This window comes from Schistocerca americana, chromosome X (assembly GCF_021461395.2).
Source record: "Schistocerca americana isolate TAMUIC-IGC-003095 chromosome X, iqSchAmer2.1, whole genome shotgun sequence".
In the NCBI taxonomy this organism is placed as follows: Eukaryota; Metazoa; Arthropoda; class Insecta; order Orthoptera; family Acrididae; genus Schistocerca; species Schistocerca americana.
In genome coordinates, this window is record NC_060130.1 from 435510445 (window position 1) to 435519804 (window position 9360).

The following is a 9360-nucleotide window of genomic DNA, read 5'->3' on the forward strand; positions in this document are numbered from 1 at the left end:
CTGTCTGCTACACATTTTCGACAGGCATTGAAGGACCCGTTACATCAAGATTTGGCTTGATTCCAAAACACATATTTCGTTGACATCTTTACAATACTTGCAGGAAGTGTTCATCAGTTGATAACTATAAAGAAATAAACAAGCGATACGGCGCAGTGACGATACACTGGACTCAAATTCGGGACGATGACGGCTGAAATCTCTGTCAGATCATCTAGATGTAGCTTACCATGATACCCCTAAACGACTTATGGCAAATTCCAGGACTGTTTCTTTGAAAAGAACACAGCCGAATTCCTTCGCTCTCCTCCCCCAATCCTATCCACTGCTCCGCCGCTACCGACCTCGTCGTCGACGGTACAATAGATCTTAATATTCCTTTCCTTCCATAAAAGATAAATAAAAAGTTTTATTTTTACCTTTCTTTGTTTGTTTTAGGATTTAGTCACCGAAAGTTTAATAGGCATCTTACTGAAACGCCTAACATAGATGTTCGCTAGCCGCTGCTACACCTGCACTAGTGCGGTCTCTCTGAAAATCTAATCGTTTACATGTCATATCTACTCTGATGAGACAAAACATTACGACCATCGTCTCACGGCGCTGTGGGCACGCGATGCAGTAAGGAAAGTGCACAAGGTGAGCAAATACGAGTGGGTAATCATTGTAGCGTGCCACAACTGCGAAATATGAAGATAGTAACTGTTCTCGAAAGAACATTACGTATGTAGATTGTGGACAGTTGGGAATGTGGGTGTCACTGGAAGCGAGCAAGCTTTAAGTCCGTGAAGTTACGCTATTCATCTGTGTCCTCGGTGGCTCAAATGGATAGAGCGTCCGCCATGTAAGCAGAAGATCCCGGGTTCGAGTCCCGGTCGGGGCACACATTTTCAGCTGTTCCCATCAAGGAATGTCAACAACACCCGTCGGCAGCTGAGGGTTTCAATTAATTATCACTTATTCTAGAGAAGCTGCACGGTCATCAATGGTATCTGTGCTTTCGAGAACAGTTCAAAAAATGGTTCAAATGGCTCTGAGCACTATGGGACTTAACTTCTGAGGTCATCAGTCCCCCTAGACTTAGAACTACTTAAACCTAACTAACCTAAGGACATCACACACATCCATGCCCGAGGCAGGATTCGAACCTGCGACCGTAGCGGTCGCGCGGTTCCAGACTGAAGCGCCTAGAACCGCTCGGCCACAACGGCCGGCCGAGAACAGTTACTATCTTCATATATAGTTAAATGGCTACCCGGCCATTGGCCTTCGTTTGTGCGAATGCGCACAGGTTGCCCAAACTCTCACGGGAAGCGTGCAAGGGATTACTCCCTGCAGTCGCGCTCTTCATCTGTGTCCTTGGTGGCTCAGATGGGTAGAGCGTCTGCCATGCCAGCAGGAGATCCCGGGTTCGAGTCCCGGTCGAGGCACACAGTTTCAGCTGTCCCCATCAAGGTATGTCAACAACACGTGTCGGCAGCTGAGGGTTTCAGTTAATTATCATTTACAATTGCGAAAATCTACTGATATACACCGAGGTGACGGAAGTCATGGGATAGAGATACGCATATATGCAGATGGCGATGATATCGCTTACACAAAGTATAGAAGGGCAGTGCATTGGCGGAGCTGTCATTCGTACTCACGTGATTCATGTGAAAATGTTTCCGACGTGATTATGGCCGGAAGAAGGGAATTGACAGTCTCTGAACGCGGAATAGTGGTTGGAACTAGACGCGTGGGACATTCCATTTCTGAAATCTTTAGGGAATCAATATTCCGAGATCCACAGTGTCAAAGGCGTACGAGGAACGTATCCGTTAGGACACTGAGGCGAAATTTGGCGTTAATGGGCTATGGTAGCAGACGACCGACCTGTTGCCTTTGCTAACAGTACGACATCGCCTACAGCGCCTCTGCTGGGCTCGTGACCATATCGGTTGGACCCTAGACAACCTGAAAACCATGGCCTGGCCAGAGAAGTCCCAATTTCAGTTGCTATGAGCTGATGGTCGGGTTCGAGTGTAGCGCAGACCTCACGATGCCATGGACTCAAGTTGTCAACAGGGCACTGTGAAAGCTAGAGGTGGCTCCATAATGGTCTGAGCTGTGTTTAAATGGACTGGACTGGCTCCTCTGGTCAAAATGAACCGATCATTGACTATAAATGTTTATGTTCGGCTACTTGGAGACCATTTGGAGCTATTCATGTAGTTCATGTTCCCAAACAATGAGCCACAATAGTTTACGATTGGTTTGAAGAACATTTTGGACAATTCGGGCGAATGAGTTGGTCATCCAGATCACTCAATATGAATTCCACCTAGGAAACTACTGCGAAAGCAAAGAGAGCTCCACTCCAAGTTTAAACGCAGCCAAAACCTCTCAGACAAACAGAAGCTTAACGATGTCAAAGTTAGCGTAAGGAGGGCTATGCGTGAAGCGTTCAGTGAATTCGAAAGTAAAATTCTATGTACCGACTTGACAGAAAATCCTAGGAAGTTCTGGTCTTACGTTAAATCAGTAAGTGGCTTGAAACAGCATATCCAGACACTCCGGGATGATGATGGCATTGAAACAGAGGTTGACACGCGTAAAGCTGAAATACTAAACACCTTTTTCCAAAGCTGTTTCACAGAGGAAGACCGCACTGCAGTTCCTTCTCTAAATCCTCGCACAAACGAAAAAATGGCTGACATCGAAATAAGTGTCCAAGGAATAGAAAAGCAACTGGAATCACTCAATAGAGGAAAGTCCACTGGGCCTGACGGGATACCAATTCGATTCTACACAGAGTACGCGAAAGAACTTGCCCCCCTTCTAACAGCCGTGTACCGCAAGTCTCTAGAGGAACGGAGGGTTCCAAATGATTGGAAAAGAGCACAGATAGTCCCAGTCTTCAAGAAGGGTCGTCGAGCAGATGCGCAAAACTATAGACCTATATCTCTTACGTCGATCTCTTGTAGAATTTTAGAACATGTTTTTTGCTCGCGTATCATGTCATTTCTGGAAACCCAGAATCTACTATGTAGGAATCAACATGGATTCCGGAAACAGCGATCGTGTGAGACCCAACTCGCCTTATTTGTTCATGAGACCCAGAAAATATTAGATGCAGGCTCCCAGGTAGATGCTATTTTTCTTGACTTCCGGAAGGCGTTCGATACAGTTCCGCACTGTCGCCTGATAAACAAAGTAAGAGCCTACGGAATATCAGACCAGCTGTGTGGCTGGATTGAAGAGTTTTTAGCAAACAGAACACAGTATGTTGTTATCAATGGAGAGACGTCTACAGACGTTAAAGTAACCTCTGGCGTGCCACAGGGGAGTGTTATGGGACCATTGCTTTTCACAATATATATAAATGACTTAGTAGATAGTGTCGGAAGTTCCATGCGGCTTTCCGCGGATGATGCTGTAGTATACAGAGAAGTTGCAGCATTAGAAAATTGTGGCGAAATGCAGGAAGATCTGCAGCGGATAGGCACTTGGTGCAGGGAGTGGCAACTGACCCTTAACATAGACAAATGTAATGTATTGCGAATACATAGAAAGAAGGATCCTTTATTGTATGATTATATGATAGCGGAACAAACACTGGTAGCAGTTACTTCTGTAAAATACCTGGGAGTATGCGTGCGGAACGATTTGAAGTGGAATGATCATATAAAATTAATTGTTGGTAAGGCGGGTACCAGGTTGAGATTCATTGGGAGAGTGCTTAGAAAATGTAGTCCATCAACAAAGGAGGTGGCTTACAAAACACTCGTTCGACCTATACTTGAGTATTGCTCATCAGTGTGGGATCCGTACCAGATCGGTCTGACGGAGGAGATAGAGAAGATCCAAAGAAGAGCGGCGCGTTTCGTCACAGGGTTATTTGGTAACCGTGATAGCGTTACGGAGATGTTTAATAAACTCAAGTGGCAGACTCTGCAAGAGAGGCGCTCTGCATCGCGGTGTAGCTTGCTCGCCAGGTTTCGAGAGGGTGCGTTTCTGGATGAGGTATCAAATATATTGCTTCCCCCTACTTATACCTCCCGAGGAGATCACGAATGTAAAATTAGAGAGATTAGAGCGCGCACGGAGGCTTTCAGACAGTCGTTCTTCCCGCGAACCATACGCGACTGGAACAGGAAAGGGAGGTAAGGACAGTGGCACGTAAAGTGCCCTCCGCCACACACCGTTGGGTGGCTTGCGGAGTATCAATGTAGATGTAGATTTAGAGGACATAATCGATAAATCAGTTCGTGCACAAAATCCTGTACTGGAAACAATTTCGCAGTTATGGACGGTTGTAAAAGAACCATGGCTCAGTATTTCTGCAGGGGATTTCCAACGACTTGTCGAATCCATGCCACGTCGATTTGATGTACTAGGCAGGGAGAAAGTAGGTCCGACACGATATTAGGATGTATTCCATGTCTTCTGTCACCTCGGTATATTTCCATGTTAATCCAACGACATCGTCAAATACGTTTGCAGTGAGTACAGGTTCATCGAAATTACTCCTTGGAACAATGTAAAAGTGCCATCTGGTCGGATAAATCAGTTTCTTTGTTACGCAAGGTCGATGGTGATATCCGGAAACGTAGTCATCCAAACGAACGGTGACACGAAACCAGCGCCGCGCCTCGGGCAAAGGCGGTCCAGGCAGTATTATGTCATGGCGGGGGGGGGGGGGGGGGGGGGCATTCGCCTGGTTGCCACAGGACTTGTGGTTGTGGTAATAATGGAAAACTCCGCGATTTGAACGCAATCGAACACATCGAGCGCGTCCTCCACGCGCACCTGCCAACGGCCCCTAATTTACAGGAATAGCATGACCCGTGCGTAGATATCGGGTGCCACACACCTCCAGCAACTTACCATGGACTCGTCGAATCCATGGGCCTTAGAATCTCTGCTGTATTGCGCTCCGAAGTTGGACCAACAAGCTATTAAGCAGTGGTCATGCTCTTCTGCTCATCTGTGCATGTTTCGCATAATTTGTGATAACAATGATGAAATTCGCAGCTCTAGTTTGTTCCTCATGAGCCGGCCAGAGTGGCCGAGCGCTTCTAGGCGCTACAGTCAGGAATCGCGAGACCGCTACGGTCACAGGTTCGAATCCTGTCTCGGGCATGGATGTGTGTGCTGTCCTTAGGTTAGTCAGGTTTAAGTAGTTCTAAGTTCTAGGGGACTGATGACCACAGCAGTTAAGTCCCATAGTGCTCAGAGCCATTTGAACCATTTTTTTGTTCCTCACGAACCTGTTCAATCCCGGTCAGGATCATTGTCAAATGAGTACAGTTTAAGGCAATATGGAGGAAACAGACGTAGCTCTGATTAATACAGACAGGCAACTGCCGTAGATGTATTCATGGCGATCTCATCCTTGACAATTACTCTGAGAAGGATCGTAAACGATCGTGTAAAGAACTGCAGTTATAGCTTGAACTCTCATTTATTTATTTCCTTCATATTCCATCAGTGAACGCAGCAGCGAGAGGAACGGATTACGGTTTAGAATTACGGACGACTATGAATGTACTTTTAACTGCGCTACCCGCACACGTTTCACGGTCTGCCTTAACACTTAAACATGTTGAAAACTGCCACCCATTAAAATCTCAGAAAATACTCAAAAATTAGAATAAGATTCGAAGAAATTCAAAACTAATTGTAAGACTTAGATGTATCTGTACTAATGTTAAAGAAAATCAAATGAAACTATATGGTTCCAGATATATTGTCAAGTCTCAAACATCTACACCGTATGTATGCAGACTGAAGTAAGGAATGAAAATTTTTATCAATGTGAGGACTCGAACCCGGATCTCCTACTCACTTGGCGGATGCGCTAACCACTATGCAGCCCTGGCACTGTAGTTTTTTGCAGCTGAACGGACTACCTAAGCATGTGGTAGTATGGACCAAAACAAGAAAAAATGTCTGGTAAATATGGGCTCTAAAATGCTTTCCTAAAGAGCTATGGGCACTTGTTCAATAGAGGAGACGTGCTCCACACTAGCGACGATAAAAAAGTGATTATAGCTCCTCAGATATGCATTTTGGAGCCCATGTTTACTAGATATTTGTTTTTGTCTTCGTCTATACTACCACCTCTGAAATTTGCCTACTGTATAATCTTAGCAAAAACAATACTGGTACATGTATTCCACATTTATCCATCTCCTTCATCCTTGAAAGTCTGTAACATCATTACGGAGTTACCCTGTATATACATACATTTACAGGCGTCTATAACTTTGATGCTCTGTAACGCCGTTGGGTGACGTTTCCGGACATAGGTTCCTATGTAAAACTTGTTGTATTAAATCCCCTCTACAACCTCTAGAAGTGTGTTAGATGAACTGTGAAACACCCTGTATATTATTTAATTAATTCTTTTATCTACTGTTTGCTGGTTGTATATTATTACGTATAATACATGTTCTTCTTTAAGCGGTCCCCACACTGATGCGGCACAAATCGCGCCGCAGCTGCCACGGCACACCTCATTTGTGTAATAGAGGTCTGCAAATTAGATGTTTTGCTCCCCCTACTTGCTCCAGCTCACCGCGCTTGGGCACGACGTACGCCAGTATGACTGCACAGAGCGAGCAGGCAGTGATCGATGAGCCGGGAGGGAGAGGGTGGGGGCAGAGGTCGCCTGGATTGGCGCGCTCACTGTGCTGCTGTTGTGAACGTAATACGAGCGGTGGTAGTAGTACTAGTAGTAGTAGTAGTAGTAGTAGCAGCAGCCGCAGCAGCAGCAGCTTTGAAGCGAGCTCTCACAGCGAGCACTTCCTGGTGCACTCTGCGAGGTCGTCTGTTATTTACGTTGCGCGAAGGAGTATGGCGCTTCGTATTCTTGTAAGTGTTTTTATACTCGCACCGTCGTTCCCGTAGAATGGAAACGTTTATGTGTAGAGTAGTGTAGGCCGACATTGTGTGACTTTTCTTAGCCACACTTTCACTGTTAACCTCACTAATGGCCGATCCCTCTGACACTGGTCAGGTCATACAGTAGAGATTGGGAAGAACCGATCGGTTAAAACCGATACCGGTACGTTAGTCCTGAATAACCGATATTTTTCGGTATTTGTTTGTTCTCGGTTATAACAGGTCTTTTCCTTTTTTACAGATAACTGGGTATAAAACAAATGTATCAACTTGCCGTACCAGAGGTGCTAAAATTTTTGGTTTTAGATAAAACATTTTTTTCATAAACGTGCTTGGGGTGCGTTCTGTTGCTTCTGAAAAATTGATATCCTCATTGAATGATATCATTGCTGATGAAAGGAGTGAACTCAACACATTATAGAACGAATAATTATGAAGAGACTGGACAATAAGTATTCGGCATTGGATAAATTTATTATTGAATTTGAACTATTCTCATGTCATCCTTCCTCGTAAATGTTATATTTCGCCCACTATCTATATTCATTTGAAATTTTTGGAAGACCATTTTCTGTCAGGAAAAAAACCAGTTACATTCTGGACTAAAAAACGAGTTTTCGTTTGAAATAGTTAAACAAAAACGACGCTACAAATTTCACACAAAAGCTTATTCCTTGTGTATGATTTCTGTGGTGTCACCGCCAGACACCACACTTGCTAGGTGGTAGTTTTAAATCGGCCGCGGTCCATTAGTACATGTCGGACCCGCGTGTCGCCACTGTGTGATCGCAGACCGAGCGCCGCCACAAGACAGGTCTCGAGATACGGGATAGCACTCGCCCCAGTTGTACGGACGACTTTGCTAGCGACTACATGGACTAAGCATTGCTCATTAGCCGAGCCAATAGTTAGAATAGCCTTCAGCTAAGTCAATGGCTACAACCTAGCAAGGCGCCATTAGTAACATTGCATGTATCTAAAGAGTCTCACTTGTATCGCCACAATCTCCAGATGTACCAAAAGGATGGATTAAAGTTAAGTATTCCAGAAGCTACGTACTTTTCTTTATAGCATTCATTACGTATCCTGTTTCAGACCTCACGCCCATCTGCGTGAGCGTAGCGCGTGCCTTTCGGCTTCCTCTCATTGTGTCTAGGCTGTCTTGTCTAGACACAACAATTTCTATGAAATAATAAAAGACAAAGGAAGTTATGGCAACATCGATAAACTAAAAACTTAACAATTCATTCATAGTTTATAATAAAAAGAGAAATTGGCTAATCTGCTGCCTGTGTCTATATAATGTGCCATATCTGTTTGCAGACCTTAGAAAAGGACAACTGAACACGATAAATAGAGTTCTGCAAACTTATTTTTCACCCCTTAGCACTGGCTATTCGTAATGCCCAAACAGTGGTACGGTCCTCGATTATAATGGGATTTTTAACAGAGATTCAAAAAATTAGGATCAGTAGAAGAATATCGGTGAATTTTTTGTAATATTCAACCTCTCATTACTTTTCGAGAAAAGCAGCGAACGCTGACGGAGTTTTCTTTTATTTACCAAATTTTATTTGATAGTTTGATTCTATGTACCTTGAACGTTTAATCCAAAAGTCTGTGGGTGTCGTAGAATGTTTTCAGTCTTTGTTCGATATCTGCGTTTATTATTGGAAACAGCAGCAACCAAAAACCGAAAATCGGCTATTTCAGATGCCGGTTATTTTGAGCGGTTTTGGCAGTCGGTTTAAACTGGAGATGAAAAAAACCGGAGTGGTCGAAAACCAGTTGTTTCAGTGATAACCGTCACCCCTGTCATATAGTCGGAACTGGAAATCTGCCATCAGAAGGCACCGACAGATGTCCCGTTGTCGGCGATGTCCGCAATTCATTGTGAAGCCCAGCAGGGTCAACCGCCGTCCCCGGACCTGCAATTTCTGCAACAACGTGGGCAACAGCACCATCAGGAACAGCAACTTCTGCACCAATATCAACATAAACTTCAGTAGCAACAACTGGGCCAGTAACAACAGTATGAGCAACTGCAACAACAATAATATCATCAACAATAACATCAACTACATCAGGTCAGTCAGCATGTCAGCCATCACTGTGACCCCGACAGCCTGTCACCTGACGCCAATGAATCTGACCATCCGTAGCAACAAAGCGACCCCTTAGTAAACGGCTCTGTTTCGATTCTAATACTGTCCGGGACTGTGATATGTGTGAGATACCGGGTTCGGATCCCCCTTCCGCTGGCGGCACAGTGCAGACAACCACAGAATACTCTCATGATCACCCATCGAGCCCTCACGATGCAGTTGCGTTGCCTAGCGTCCAAAATCGGTACAGTCGATCTGCAGGCCCATACACTACCTTCGTGGCAAGCAATAGAGTTAAGACGGAACTGAAGTCCGTTGCGGCTGCCAATAATTTAATAGTGACCACTGTTACCAAATGTCATCAGCT